Source organism: Callospermophilus lateralis, unplaced genomic scaffold (assembly GCF_048772815.1).
Source record: "Callospermophilus lateralis isolate mCalLat2 unplaced genomic scaffold, mCalLat2.hap1 Scaffold_96, whole genome shotgun sequence".
Lineage (NCBI taxonomy): Eukaryota > Metazoa > Chordata > Mammalia > Rodentia > Sciuridae > Callospermophilus > Callospermophilus lateralis.
In genome coordinates this window covers 2,106,487-2,122,504 of record NW_027517776.1, presented here as the reverse complement: position 1 = coordinate 2,122,504, position 16,018 = coordinate 2,106,487, and the positions used below count along the sequence as shown (strand labels likewise).

General features: G+C 32.6%; 1 pseudogene; it reads left to right on the top strand.

Moving 5' to 3' along the window:
• The first annotated feature begins 3,672 nt into the window (after positions 1-3,672).
• Positions 3,673-16,018, top strand: part of LOC143641338 (protein O-mannosyl-transferase TMTC3-like) — a 45,959-nt pseudogene continuing 33,613 nt past the window's right edge.

Genomic DNA, 16,018 nt, shown 5'->3' with positions numbered 1-16,018 from the left:
ATGTCATGTATGTATTTACTACTGCATATTTCATATTAGGAATTTGTTATTTTTACAGCAGCACTTTGCTTTTATTTTCATTTATTTTCTTTTTACTCATGTATTAGATTTGTTTGTATTGGTCTTTTCTATCCTGCTTCCCTCACTTTCTCCTTAGTATTTATGTTCTCAACAATTCATATTGCCTGGTCTAATGGTAAGTTTTATTCTTATTTTTTTAGAAATGAGAATAGGTTCAGAGAAATTCAGTAATTTCCTAATAATGAATGAAGCTAAGATTGTAAATCTCAATGGCATTCAACTAAGAGCAAAGTCTTATCTTAAGTTTAATTCTTTAACTCATCCTAATATTTTTGAGTTCATACACTGCACTACAGGGATACAGCAGTAATTAATTTTTCTGTGGTCTAGGTTCTTATGCTTTGTAATGTGTATCTAACTGTAAATGAGGAAATTTAACTCAGGGACAGTATAGGAAAAGGCTTAAAACTCTCCATTAATTTTCATCACTTTTTCTGCATCAGTTTTTGCCAACAGATATATTTATGTGACAATTTTGTAAATAGCCTTGTTACAGGAACACTTGCCTGGACCTGCCTCTTTTTCCTAGGCTTTTATGAATAGTTTTATCTAGCCAAAATCACTTGACAAGAAAGCCTTGCCTTTTATAATTGCTAACCCGATTCTGTGTTCTAAACAACTTATGTTCCTTAGATGTTACTTCCTTTTTGCTGACTTAACAAAAATATAAATGATCTTTAGAAATTTTGTATACTATTGTATATAGCAAAGGCTTTGTTTTACCTTGTTTTCAGGGAGAGGAATAAGTTTTCAACAAGAAGCTACTTGTCTTCCTTCGGCATGAGTAGACTAGAAAGATTAATAGGGTTCAGTGTGAATAGTCATGGCCCACAGCACATGCCAGAAGAGTTTTTCAAAGTTTAAAATAATAATAAAACACAGTAGACTACTCTTATTGTTAGTGATGGTATAATAATGAAATTTGGGAGAACTAACTCAATTTCCAAAAAGAAAAAAATGAACTGGGAGGACTTAATCCTTTGTGTTAAGTATTGCCAAATTCATATAAAATTTTCCTATAGATTCATCTCCCCCCACTATACTATTAGATTTTGACAGAAAATTAGCACCAATATATTGTTGTTGGAAAAATTGTATTTTGAATTTTTTTAATGTATCTCATGAGTGATTATTAATTACAGTTGGATCTTACGACATTTCAGTTTTGTAAGTAATCTTAAATCAGTCATCCATTTAAACTACATGCACTTACAAGTGTTCTTATATGCTAGTTAAAAAACACAAACACAAATTCCTACAACTAAAAGCAGTGGTCAATTACATTGTTATAGTATGGCCTCCAATGAATCATGTACATCTCTCCTCTATCCCCTTTGTAACCTCTTGCCATCACCTCAACCTTTATTTTGCAGATGATTCTTAGGGACTATATTGACTTCACAACTGAGCACATAACATACACTAAGAGGACCACCTCTCTCCCTTTTTCTCCTGTTCCCTTGGGGAATGTTTAAAAACAAGTTACAATTTCTCCCACATTCATTTTGGATTCTTTCCCACTTTGCTTTGCAGTTGTCTTTATCTTTACATATTTACACCTGCCCTTTTTAAAAATATCTTCACTGTCATTTGAGTGTGGGGTTGGACAGGAGATAAGGCAAATGCTTTTTCAATCTCTCCACATTCTTCAAACAAAAGCATCATCAACTTTTTTGTGTGGATTAGTGGTGGTGTACAAGTCCATACCTTGAAACATAGTTAAGCACTTCTGGATTCAAGATGAACCCTATGTAATTTCTCTTTTAGTTGAAAACTGTACTTGCCCAAAGGATACAGCTGATTTCCCTTCTACTTTGTCAAAGAGGATTTTGCATTTTTTTTAAGTCTAGTACATTCTAAGTTCTTACTATCTGATCACAAAAATCCTTTAATTCCTTCTCATGTATTATACATTCTTTGTGTTTATGTATCCTTTTAAAGTTTACATCTGATTTTAAATCAGCACCTACTCTTCCTATACAGGTAGAACTTTTACTGCCGAATGAAGTTTTGATTTTATTTCATATTCTTCCTCTGACCTGGCCAGAACTCCAAAGATATATCTCAAATTTTAGATTGTTTGGCTCTGTGGATGGTGTATTTGTTTCCTATTGCTGCTGTAAAAAAAATTATCAAAAAATGTAAGAGATTATTAAAACTCATTTTATTATTTTGTATTTCTGGAGGTGAGATATTCAAAATGGGTCTCAGTAGACTAAGATTGTGGTATCAATAGGGCTGTTCTCCTTTTACAGGCTCTAATGAAGAATATGGGCTTTTTGTTGTTTCTTTGTTTGTTTTGACTTTTTCACTTTCTAGAACTGGACCGTTCATTGGTTTATGGCCCCTAACCAGAAATCATTTACTCTGAGCTCTGTTTTTTGACTTGTCCATCTCCCTCTTTGACTTGTTAAGGACTCTTTCCATTATATTGGGACCACTCAGATGGATGATCTTTTGAACTTAAAATCCTTAAGTGAGACTTTAACACCTGTAAAGTCTCTTTTGCCACCTAAAAGGTTCACAGGTTCAGAGGATTGGAACATGAATAATTTGGAGTGTCATTATTCTGCCTCCTTCAGGAAGTAACACTAAATTAATGGTAATGACACATCACAGGCCAGATAATCCTATTGTTGTTTGTTTTTTGAGAGTACTTTCCAACTTTATCTTGATTATGAAGCTGATTTTTTCCCCAGGTATCATCCAGTTAATATAGTTCTTTCTTCTCTAAACTATTCCTTCGTTGAATCCTTTCTAAGCATTTTATTTTTATTAATCTTTTCTTGTATTTTATGTTCATTTTTAAAAAATTGTCATCTGTGAAACCTATTCGCCAGACTAAAAACTTTTGTTGTAATGGGACAAAGAAAAAAGTGATAAAGATCTGTGTCATAATCTCATATGCCCAAAGGGCCAAGCAGATAATATAAGTAAATAAATCTGGGGAAAGACAGGAAGAAATAGTAGGACTGTAGTTAACCAACTACCATGTAACTGACTTAGAACATTCAGGACAAGTATTTTTACAAGATTTTTGCCCAACTAAACTAGGTTGCAGTACCTCTGATTTAGATTGGGTTTTAGATACAAAGTACTAAATTGAAAGTTTCATTGACACTTTGGAAAAACCAATTGCTCATTGTTTTTTCAAGTATTTGTTTTCCCACAAAAATTAGGCACATCTGGAAGATCCATTGCTAGTTGTTTATAATTACCTTACATATATCTGCTTTCCAGGTGTTTTGACCTATGACAATTGATAGAGTTCATTATTCAGTTAGCTAGAAACAGATCAAAGATTAAGTGGTATGATAAAGAACTATACTAGGGGTATGAAAGCACTCTTGAAGAAACATTTAATTTTGCCCTAGGTTAGAAATATAAAGAGATAATCAATTTATGCTTCTTAGAGGTGAAAGGCATTTGAGTTGAGCTTTTCTCTAGAAGGATTAACATGCTTTATTAACACTGCTTACATATTATCCATCTACCAAATTGTGCTTACTTAAAAAATAAAAAGTGTTGCCTGTTTTATTTAATTTTCCCTGTTGTTGTTTCCAGTTTTTGCCCAAATTTCTTGTGGAAAAGATGGCTGATATTAATCTCAAAGAAGTAACCTTAATAGTAGGTGTGGTTACTGCATGCTATTGGAACAGCCTCTTCTGTGCTTTTGTTTTTGATGATGTTTCAGCAATATTGGATAATAAAGACCTGCATCCATCTACACCTTTAAAAACTTTATTTCAAAATGATTTCTGGGGAACTCCTATGTCTGAGGTAAGTAAATACTTATTATATGAGACATGATTTGTACTTGTATTAAATTGGGCAGGAAGTTGAAGATGTGATTACAGTGGTATTTGATTCTTTTCTTGGCTGTATACCTTCATTTACTTTTTAAAAATATAATATGTGTATGTGAAAACCAAATGTTTAAGGAGAACATTAAATACAAGTCTGTTTCTGGCTGAGTAGGTCTCTTTTTTTTTCTGTCTTGTTAAGTCAGGCAGAAGAGATGATTTGTAATTGTGATATATTTAACCATTTTAAAATATAGTAACTTCAGTATAAATAGATTAGACTATAAGGGTAAAAATAATAAGTACATATGTTGCCGGTTTCACAAAATTATGTCATATCTCATATTTTGATTTTATATTCAGAACTTTAAAATTGTGTTCATTTTCCTGAAGATATTTTACTCTGCCTTTATTATGAAGGTCAGTGTTAGGCTATTCAGGATTAAACCCTTATCAGCTTGGGATCTTACAGATGATCTAATATTAGTTTTATTAAATACCTTGAGAAAAATAAATGAAATTATCTATCTAAAATGCCTATCATTTAGACTTTAAATAAATTGTTATTGAAACATATGTAATACTCTATTTGTTTCTTAGTCATTATTTGTAACCTCTTTTCTCATTCTCCAAATTTGAAAGCTTCTCAAAGGTGGGGCTGGGTACTTCATTACTTTAGTCATAAACATATAATAAATTTTTTATTACATAGGCTGACCTTATTTTCCTCCATCCTTCCTTAAAAATATTTTTGATATTAAGAGGAAAGTATGACCCTATTATGTCATAAATTATTTCTAGAGAATTTATTTTCCTCTATCCCTGCCCTTTATCCCCAAAGACTCTTAAAAATTTGTATCCATCTCCCCAACCTGTGCTGGTATATTTTATGATTTGAGTTGAGATTTTGTGGTTGAGATTTTGAACTGGAAGTTTAGCTGGCCAGATAAAGGAGTTCATAAAAAACTATCGTGTCATGGTGTTGATGCTGTTTTGTGGTTTTATTTTTTCAGCATTGCAAACTGAAAATTTGATTTTGTTCAGAGTGCCCAGAAGTAGGCAGACTATAAGAACTCATTAATATACTCAAACAGAATGATGAACAAACTAGAATAACAGTTTATTTATAATCAAGAATATAGTTTGAGGGCTGGGGATATGGCTCAGTGGTAGAGTGCTTGCTTTGTACGTATGAAACACTGGGTTCGATCCTCAGCACCACATAAAAGTAAATAAATAAAATAGATGTTTCTACAACTAAAAAAATATTTTAAAAAAGAATATAGTTTATTTTATTTATTCCTTTATTTTGATGGACATATTCTCTCCTATCCTGTAGGTAAATGTGACACTACAGAAAATTTTTTCTACAGATTATTGAGTTGTTATATGAGGTTTCACAGTAAGCCTGAAATTAGCACATCCAAATATCTAAAATGATTGATATTAAGTAATGATAGCTTGTAATGCCTGTGTACGTGTGTGTTCAGACTTAAAAAGAATTTTTTGCCAGGATACATTTAAAGACATATTTTGGGCTTAGGGCAATCTCTTGAGCCATATGAATACAACTACAACCTTATTAGGGACCTTTGGATCACTGTGGATTATCACTATGGAAGATCATTATGGTTCTTAATGATTGGATTATATCTTTAGTGGGTCCATTGTATGATTATGTAGTAGGATCCGTTTGATAATTCAGTGGATCACAACATTGTATCCTGGAATATGTTCAAAATATTTTAAAAATCATTACCAAGGCTATATGTAGTTACTTAGATATTTTTCAGATTTGGATGTGTACATATACATTGGTATTTTTTATCTTCTTTTGCTTGTACACATGTGTGATCTTTTGGTGATTGTTTTTGTATGGATTTGAGTAGTTTTTCAGTAAGTTATCCAGGATGTTCTATGGTATAGCTACAGCTTGGAACCACTGAGCTAATGAGCCACATACTCTTTTGGCATTTGATCAATAAAGTACCTTATATTAAGATAACTTTTATTATGGTAACCTCTGCAGAACTTTTTTGCCATTCTACGTTGAGGAACAGGGAGCTTATTCATTCATTATATTCATGCTTGTTTCTGCTGTCAACTAAATATCAAAAGTAATTCAGTTTTTCTTTAATATACCTAAATTTAATAATGACCTGATTTGTTCATAGTGGCCTTAGCTATTTTGCATTTTCACAAAACCTGATGTCTAATAAGAAGATTATTATTTGTGATAGTGGAATCTTTAGTAGATTTCTAATGAATTATTTAAATAATTAGTTATATCAATTATAAACCTTTTAGTTGATCATTACCTGTAACATAATGTACATCTAATAGAACTAACCAAGCAATTATGTCTCCTGCAATTTAATTTATGTATATCTTTCTGCTTTCTGATTTCTTTCATGTGGCAAATAAGTTTTACATATTTGTCATACTAACACTATAGGTACTTAGAAGGTTTCTGTTGTCTTTTTCTGCTTTCTAGTAAAATTGTTAATTCAGCACAGTACCTTACAATTTTAGATGCCTCAGGTTAAGCTTGAAGTATGTACTGGAATAACTAAGCAACAAAGAATATTCTAAATAGGTGGCATATCATAGAATATGTATGATGTTAAATACATCAATACAGCGATGTTAAAAATGTTCCTAATTTCAAAATAGAGAATGTTTGTTCTTTGTATCTACTGATATTCCTTAGTAAGGAAGAGTAAGGTTGAGTCTATACCTTTGTGACAGAGAAAACAGAATATCAGATGTAGAAAAGAAGCTAAGTGGGCCCAGGGTTGAAGCTCAGTGGTAGAGTGCTTGCCTAGCACATGTGAGGTACTGGGTTCAATCCTCTGCATCACATAAAAATAAATAAATAAAATAAAGGTATTATGTCTATCTACAAATGGAAAAAAAAAAACACCTTTAATTTAAAAAAAAATAAAAGAAGCTAAATGTAAATATCCTTTACGTAAAACTAAAACCAAGTAAGTAGATAATATATATTTTTGAACTGTGTATTTTATTCTTAAATCTACTTTGATTTTGTCTTTTGATAAAAAGTGGTTTTGGTTGAATGTAACTTCTACCTTATAGAGAAACTAATTACTTGATTTCTTTTCAACAAAAATTCACCACAAAAGTTTTTATTCTTCTATTCCCAAAAAAAAACAGTTTTGCTGTTAATGTTACTCCCTGCATAATATTTGGATAATTTTACTTTAATATGCTCATATCTATCCATTATGGAAGTTTTTCATAAAATAACTTAAGTATCTTTTTGAATTATCATTATTCAAACTTAACTGGTAAACATTCTGATCTTACATTTCCTTTTGAAGATCTGGCAAGCAGTTGTATAACCTTTTGCATTGGTAATAGAAATGCAGGCTTTACAAAGAATCCCATATGACTAATGCCACCATTGTTCTACCTTTTTAAAAAATTTATGTTTTTAACAATCCACAGTCTGATAATCAATATATGAAAGGGAGGAATTCACCTTGTTTTTTGGAGTAAGGACATAGAAAAACAGAATATAAAGCCGTCTTCTATATATGTTTTACAATTTCTCAGCCAAATATGAATATCCTTAATAGTACAAGCAATGATTAGGTTTTGTAACCTGAAAGACCAGAGAACTTTAATAATTAATGGTTGTTTTTCCTTTTAGGAAAGAAGCCACAAGTCTTACCGACCCTTAACCGTATTGACATTTCGCTTAAATTATCTATTCAGTGAACTAAAACTCATGTCGTATCATCTCTTAAATATGATTTTTCATGCTGTGGTCAGTGTGATATTCCTTAAAGTCTGCAAACTTTTTCTGGATAATCAGAGTAGCATGATTGCTGCTCTGCTTTTTGCAGTGCACCCAATACACACAGAAGCAGTAAGTAAAACTGTAAATTGATTTTATTTAACTGTAAATTGATTTTTAAAAATTATTTTATCCTACAAATCCCATATCATGATTATACTATCACATGTTTGCTGGGAGCCATTAGCCAAGTAGGTATGACAATTTCCTTGCCAGCATACCTCCATGTTTCTTTAGTGGAAGGACTCATGGAAATAGGACATTTTGCAGCGACATTGCATGTAAGGTGACCTTGCTCAAGGACCAGGGCGGATCAGTGTTTAGGGTGTTCCTGGGTTTAGGATAATCCGAGTTTAGGGCGTTCCCCATTTAGAATAGGGCGTATCCTGCTGCCTGAGTTCCCCTTGAGTTCTCAGGGGATTCAGAATATATTTGGGAGACAGAAGCCCAAGTGGTGTGGATTTGGGCAGAGAACGTGGATTTCCCCAGAGCGTGTTTGTAGACAGCCGGTGTGAGATCAGGAATAAAGAATTGCTATTTGAATCTACAAAGCTGTGAGTGGCTCGTGATTTGTGCCCAGCCAGACTGTGGCACATGTTCAAGAAAAAAAATTAATCAGGATTTTAATCCAAGTATTTATAGACTGTTAAATTAGTATAGGTCTTAACTCCCTCAAGTACAAAATCTGCAAACTGCATCAACTTTTTACATTTAGAATAGTTTTGGAGCTATAACATTTATTCATTCAAGAATATATGATATGTCCAATCTCTTAACTTGAGTAATGTAGAGGTATAGTTCTTTTTCTTTGCTAATGGTTTTCTATCGATATTGATTTTAAATACAATTTGTCAACTTGTCAATTTTGTATTTTAAAGGTTAGAAAATAGTAAGGCAAATTCAAGGGCTGAGAATACATCAAAGTAGCTGAACAGGCATCCTAACAAATGATGATACTCAGGAGCTTTATATTGCTGTTGCCATGTGTTTCAAAATCATGAGCCATCTCTGCTATTGCCAGTATTATCCATCAGTCCCTTCCTACCAAGAAACACACAAGCTATTATTTCATTTTTCTTGGTTGCTTTAAAATTCCACATTTGCCTCCCAGCAAGAGCTAAGAATATTATGTTCAGTTGCTTTGTTACAAGTTTTCCTTCCAAGCAAAAGTTAATTTGTGTTTTAAAGGAAGATCATGTCTCTCCCATATAACTTCTTAAACCACATGGTATCTAGCCAAATAATTTTTCCATATGTTTACAAAAGGGATAGATTTGTTTTAAAATTTTATAGTGAGTTCAGAATGCTCCAAAGGAAAAGCTTTGAGAGTTTTATATACATTTTTTAAAGGTCTTTTGAAAATTTATTGTCCTTTTATTTTGCAGATTTATTGACATATGGCTTACTAAGTTTATGATACCTTTACTTTTAAAATGTTCATATTTTAAGTAAATATATAAAAAGTACTTAGCTTTTTTAGAGAATTTTTCTGAATGTTGTCCTTAAATTTGTAAGATATTATCAGTAAAAATATGCAGCATCTCTATACTAGTTTTACAACTTTCTGGGAATCTATAATTATTTCAAAGCAAGTTAAAATAATCATAAAAGAACTGTTAAAAAGGGTCACTGATTTCCATATATGGAAAATACATAAATTCACCATCTGAGGGCACTCAAAGAATGTTTACAAAACAGAAACATGCTTTTGAAGTGTTATGGGACTTTAGTTTCCAGCTTAAATGTTTGTTACTATTATATACAGTAAATTTTCAAGATATATTTCATTAATACAAACCCAACTCTTTCCCTTTTTAGGTAACTGGTGTCGTAGGAAGAGCAGAACTACTGTCATCTATCTTTTTTCTTGCAGCATTTTTGTCATATACCAAATCAAAAGGACCAGATAATACCATAGGTAAGTGCCTGACATTTGATTTTTATTTCTGTCACTATAAAACTGTATCAGATAAGTTTTATTTACTGCAAGTGCTTCTAATAAAATATTATTGCCACATTGGGTTTATCCGTGTGTATTGTTCTGCCTTAGTACACATCGAAATACGAAGTATATAACATTGCAAATATTTTTTTTTAATTTATGTATATTTTGTATTTTATCATGAGCCATTAGGTTCTATATTATCTAATATTGAAAACCAAATTATATCCTATAAAACTAGGATATAATTAGAATCAGGCCAAATTGTTTTGTTATTTGTTAAGAACAAAACAAAACAAAAAGGTACCAATGCTTCAGTTAGGCAACATTAAAAGCCTGCTAGAGTTTGACTTTTATGTGTGTTGATTATACTTCAGTTATTTATTGAGCCCCTACCATGTGTTCTTCTTTGGAATGTATTTTGTATATATTAGCTCAGTAGTCTTAATGATGCTTGGCATCGTTAGAAAAAAAAGTTCAGGCAATAAAAATGATTTTTTTTTTAAGAGCACAGAAACTGAGGGCACGAAAAGGACTTCATGTAGAGTTTTTTTTTTTTTTTAAGTTGTCAGTGGCCTTTATCTTATTTATTTATTTATTTATTTATTTATTTATTTGTTTATATGTGGTGCTTAGAATTGAACACAGTGCTTCACACATGCCAAGCAAGCGCTCTGCCACTGAGCCACAACCCCAACCCCTTCATATAGTTGTCTTAACCTTTATTTGATTAAAGTTTTTTTTTTCCTTAGTTCCTAGGGGATTTTCTCACTATTGTCCCAATATACTCATGATAAGCATCCTAATTTTGTGTGTTTGGAAAATAAGGTTAAAAAACAATTTAGCCAAACAACTTAGTAACTTTTAGATATGTGATATGAATAGATTTGCCTTTTACTGCTATGTATAATACCTTCTTGAAATAGCTTGAGTGACAGCATAGCATAGTGGTAAAAGTATGGACTTGAGAGTATGTTTTCAAATTCCAGTTTCACCATTTATTTACTAGCTCTTTTTACTACCTTGGACAAATTACCTTTGTGCTTTAGTTTTCTCATTTGTAAAATGTGGTTAATAATAACTTTACCTATGCAGTCCATCATCCAGTAAGAGGTAGTTCAGCAATTAATATGGAATTATAAAACAGTTTTATTAAGTGCCTCTAAAACAAAGCATGAATGATAGAAAAAATTCTGTGATCTTTAATACCATGATCAGGCTTTTGCCTACTTTTCTAACTATGTATCCTGCTGTTCTTTCTAATAATTTTACTCAGTTCTTTTACTGATTTTTTTATTCTTCATAATTCTATTATTTTTTTCTAGTTATTTTGCCTTGTGAGTTCAAGCCCCGTGTTCTCCTAAAGTTATCAACCACTTGGCCTATAGAAAATGCCAAGACTGCTGTGTTTCTATCCTGTGATTTTTGAAAAGTTGACAGGAATTAAAACCCAGGATGGAGAGTTCCAGGTTCTCCATACCACTGTTGGTACATATTACTAACAGTTCTATCAAATATTCCCTAAAGTCTCTTAAAAAGAATTAGCACAGAAAAGGACTAGTCAACCATCCCTCTGAATTTAAGAGGAACTACATGGAAGTTACTACCTAAGGGTAATTGGTCACTTTGCCTCCCCACTTTTTTTTTGTATACAAGTTGTATCCCTCATCTATCCTCAGTTTTACTTATTTTTATCTTTTTTTCCCCTCTTTAAATTTGTTTTTAACTGATGTATAATAAAAAATTCAAAATATTAATGGAATACCATGTGCTATTTTAGTACACATATATATTGGGTGATTAGGTTAAACATACCTATATTGGGAAATGTTTATCATGTCTTTGTGGCTGAGCCACAACCCCAGCCCTGTACTTTTCTTGTTAGACAAAAATCCTTTTGTCTAGCTTGTTTAGATATGTGATACACATTGTTATCTGTAGGCACCCTACTGTGCAGTTTAACACAGTAGAACTTCTTGGGTCTATCTAACTGCTACACCTCCCCCGAGTCTCCTCAGCCATTAGTAACCACCATTTCTACTCTCAATTTCCATGAGACCAACTTTTTTATATTCCAGATATGAGTGATACTATGCAAAACTTGTCTTTCTCTGCCTGACTTATTTCATTTAGCATGATGATCTCAACTTCCATCCATGTTGTCACAAAATACAGAATTTCATTCTGTGTATGGCTAAATAATTTTCATTTTTTTGCATATATGTACCATGTTTTATCCATTCCTTAGTTCATGGGCACTTAGTTTATTTCTACTTCTTGGCTCTTGTGAATAAACAGGGGAGCACACGTGTTTCTTATACTTACTGATTTTATTTTCTTTGGATATATACCTAGTACTAGATTGCTGGATCATAAGGTAGTTCCTTTTTTTTCCATTTTATTTGCTTTTGATAATGTTATTTTTAATTTTTGAGGAGCCATCCATACTATTTTCCATAATGACTGTACTAATTTACATTTTTACCAATAGAGTGTAAGGTTCCCTTTGCTCCACCTTCTTGCTGGCACTCATTATCTTTTGTGTTTTTCATAAAGGCCATTCTTCTTACTGGAGTGAGGTGATATTTCATTGTGATTTTTATTTGCATTTGTGTGACAATTAGTGATGAACATCTTTTCATATGCTTGTTATCCATTTGTATGTCTTCTGAGAAATGTTTATTTAAAATCTGTCTTAAATGTTTTTTAGTGGGGCCTTTTTATTTCTGACTAAATTTAGAAATTCCTTATATATTCAATATATTAATCCCTTGTCAAGTTTGCAATGTGTAGTTTGCAAATGTTTATCTATTTTGCTTTTGTTACCTGTGCTTTTGGGTCTTGTCCAAAAAATCCTTACCCATTCCAATATCTTAATGCATTTCCCCATGTCTTCTTTTGGTAGTTTCATAATTTCAAGTCTTACATGTAATCTATTTTGATTTAATTTGGCTTTTGTAACTGATGAAAGAGAGGAGTTTAGTTTCATTCTTTTGCTTGTGTATACCAGTTTTCCTAGCACTGTTCACCATGCTTTTTGAAGACTTTTCTTTCTCGACTGTGACGTCTTAGCACCTTTGCTGAAAATCAGTAAACTGATGTAGAAGTGACCCATGACTTCTGGGCTCTATTTCGCTGCTGCACTGTCCTATGTTTCTTTTTTAATGCCAATATCATGCTGCTTTGATGATTATAGCTTTGTAGTATAAAGCCTCCTGCTTTGTTTTTGTTTGTTGTTGTTGTTTTAATCTACTCCTTACCACCATCAAGATTTCTGAAGTACAATATAATGAAAAGGAAAGGTGAAAGTAAACAAACAGATCTGTTAACCTCCTTTTTAGTTCACATTTTAAAACAATCCTCAACAGCTGTTTACCCAATTTAAATTAAACCATTTAAATCACGTGAAATATAAAAAAATTATTTGGATCTATTTTTTCATGAGCGCTCATCATATATGATATATGGACATACGTACATTCAAACATATAACACAAAACACAAGTGTGCACACATAATATAATACATACAACATATAACATAATAGTAAAGGCCTTATAACTTTTTACAGGTGAAATCTCCATTGCAATGTTTAAAAACTCTATAGTCAAAAAAATATAACTGATCAGCAAAACATTAACCTAGGTCTGTATGAGCTCAAAAAACAAAATAGAACTTCATGATATGGGAAAGGGCAATAATAAAATAGATATTGAAAAAAGCATTCTGGTTCTGTCGCAGATGTAAGAATAACCAAACTGGAGTTCTGGATATCAGCTGTTATTTATTTGAGATTTTATCTCTGCAATTCCCACTAACCAATGTAGCTGCAGATTTCTGTAATGAAGAAGCAGATAATGATCCACTCCAAGGAGTAAGGAGAGACTTGGAGACAAATTTTTAAAAATTTCTCTTACATTCTACTTTAAATGCAGTCCCTAGTAATACCCATACAAGCATACATATTGAAGATAACCCCAAAGGCCTGAGAGTTTTATTTTTTAAATATGAAAACCACCTTTCCCTCTACTGAATCTTTTCCTGGGGTTGATGTGGGAGACCAACCTTAGACGTAATTGAGTCACACTCCCCGGCTGGGTGCTGAGATGCTCAGTCAGAAATGTGGCAGAGCTTTCCCCACCCTTCTTGGGTTCGAGGGTCGGTGTCTCATGCATAGGTGTGTCTTGCTACCGCCTCCCATGGGTGAAGCTATGCTCACCTGTTCCTTTGTAATATAATCCCTTGTCCTGTTCAGGATAGAATCTTCCGTGGAAGTGCCTTGTGTGTGTCTCCTTCTCTTACTGTGCCCTTGGGTGTGGCCTACCCATGTGTCAGTCAACCTGCTGACAGTGGACATCATAAAGATAGACTCAGCCCCCTGAAACCTGACCCCTTACCTCGTTTAAATGGCTTCTCAATAACCCATTTGACCAAAATGAAAACAAATTCGTGTTGCTTTCGATACCTTTGCCTTTCTTCCAGGTGGATGACACACACCTGTAATGCTAGCCACTTGGGAGGCTAAGACAGAAGGACTGAAGCCTGGGCAATTTAGAGAGACCCTGGCATAAAATTTTTAAAGATTTTAAAAGAGTTGGTGATGTACCTCAGATGTAGAGCATACCTGAATTCAGTCCCATTGCCAGAAAAAAAATTATATTAAGAAAATAAATAAGCAAAATTAGTATTCCTCATAATACCCATTTCTAATCTAAAAACATGTACTTTTTAAAAAATTTAATATTCTTATTAATTGTTGATGAATCTTTTATCTATTTATTTATATGTGGTGCTGACAATTCAACCTAGTGCCTCAAACATGCTAGGCAGATGGTCTACCACTGAGCCACATCCCCAGCCCTGTACTTTTCTTGTTATTGTTTGTTCTCTAACTATACAATGGTAAACTACTCCTTCTGAGTATGTAACTTTTTCCCCCAATTTTTACTATTTTCTAGAATAATGGCTCCTCATATGCAGTAGATCTTCTGTACATATTTGTTAAATAAATGAGCAAGTAGATGAATTATTTCAGATTCTAATTGAAAGGATACTAAAGCCTTCTTTGGACCTCTACCCTTTCAACTCCTTAGTTGGTACTTAGTACTCTGCAGTAAATAATTTAACTTCTGAGGCCACAGAAAGCTTCATTACCATATTTGTATTATGCATTCTGTCTAGTATACATTAAACCTGTGTAAAGGTTTTCAATTTGTAGTAATTCAAATAACTTCAAATTCTAATTATTCATGTCCAACCCCTTTTTGTAAACACAAATCAGTCTCCGTGCCTTTGCATTTACTTTTCTTTTTTTCCTTTGCATTTACTTTTGAGGTTTTGGCTCAAATGTTTCATCAAACATTGTCAGTAGCATTACTCATCTTTTCCAGTCCTTTTTATTTCCCTTTACTGTTTTTTTCTCTTTACTTTCTTCTTTTCTCTGTAACAGTTTACTATATTGTTAATATGTGTGTTATGTATTATTCATGTCATTACTTTTGATTGTAATTTCTCTTACCTCATGCCCTGGAAATGTAATAGATATTTAAAATGAGTAATTTAATAGAGGATAGCTGAAGCTACGTATAAACTATTTAATATTTTTAAGTACCTACTTTCAATGCCATTATTTTCCACAAATTTTTAATACATACATAGCCCTTCTGTCTTACCTGCTCTGCATCACTCATTGGCCAAGCTTATTCTTATTTCTACTCCTTTATTTATACATCCTCTTTACCAGTTTTTCTCTTTTATTTATATTCTTCAATATTCAGCTTTACGTTCATCTTTTTTATGAAAAATCTTCTATTGATTTCTTTCCTTTATGAATTTTGAGTTGAATGTAACGCTATACTTTAGACCTTGATATAATCAGTAACATTGGTATTGATGATTTTGGCCTAATGAGAATATGAGTTTGTCTTGTATTATAAATATTATACTTAGTGTCTTCAGGGTTTGGTTTGGTTTGGGTTTGGTTTGGGGAGGAGGGTGCCAGGGATTGAGCTCAGGGGCACTGGACCAATAAGCCACATCCCCAGCTCTATTTTGCATTTTATTTAGAGACAGGGTCTCCCTGAGCTTGCTTAGCACCTTGCTTTTGCTGAGAGCCTTGCTTTGAACTCTTGATCCTCCTGCCTCTGCCTCCCAAGCCACTGGGATTAGAGGCATGCCCAGCCAATATCTTCAGTTTTGGGGGTTTCATTTGGTTTTTTGTTGTTTTCCCTTTGAATAATTGTAGTCTGTAGAGTACATTCAAGCTTAAAACAATTTCACAAATAGATATATTTCTGAATTACGTTCTATACCAAAAGAAAATATATTAGATTCATGAATTATGTTCCTGTTCATACCTGGAGTTAATGTTTT